We start from the raw sequence: 314 nt of genomic DNA on the forward strand, positions 1-314 counted from the left end.
GTTACAGGTAAATAATATATATAGTTTTTAAATTTATTCATTTTATGATAACAATGTAAATAATTTTTAAATTTATTTAGTTTATTTAAAAATTATTTAACTTTTAACTTTAAACTATTAGAATATTATTTTTTAATATTAAAATTATATTTAATTAATTAGTGTAATCAAAATTATTGTTATCACTTGTTACGTTAACTTTCACACATTTACGTTAAGATTTTAACTTTTTTTTATTCCTCTTTTATAAGATTTTACGTCAAACCTTTTAAATAGTAACTTTTAACTATGATTATCTTTATCTTTATTATTTT

The sequence above is a fragment of the Theobroma umbraticum genome, unplaced genomic scaffold, assembly GCF_002168275.2.
Source record: "Theobroma umbraticum cultivar Fairchild unplaced genomic scaffold, ASM216827v3 scaffold_30.0, whole genome shotgun sequence".
Classification (NCBI taxonomy): domain Eukaryota; kingdom Viridiplantae; phylum Streptophyta; class Magnoliopsida; order Malvales; family Malvaceae; genus Theobroma; species Theobroma umbraticum.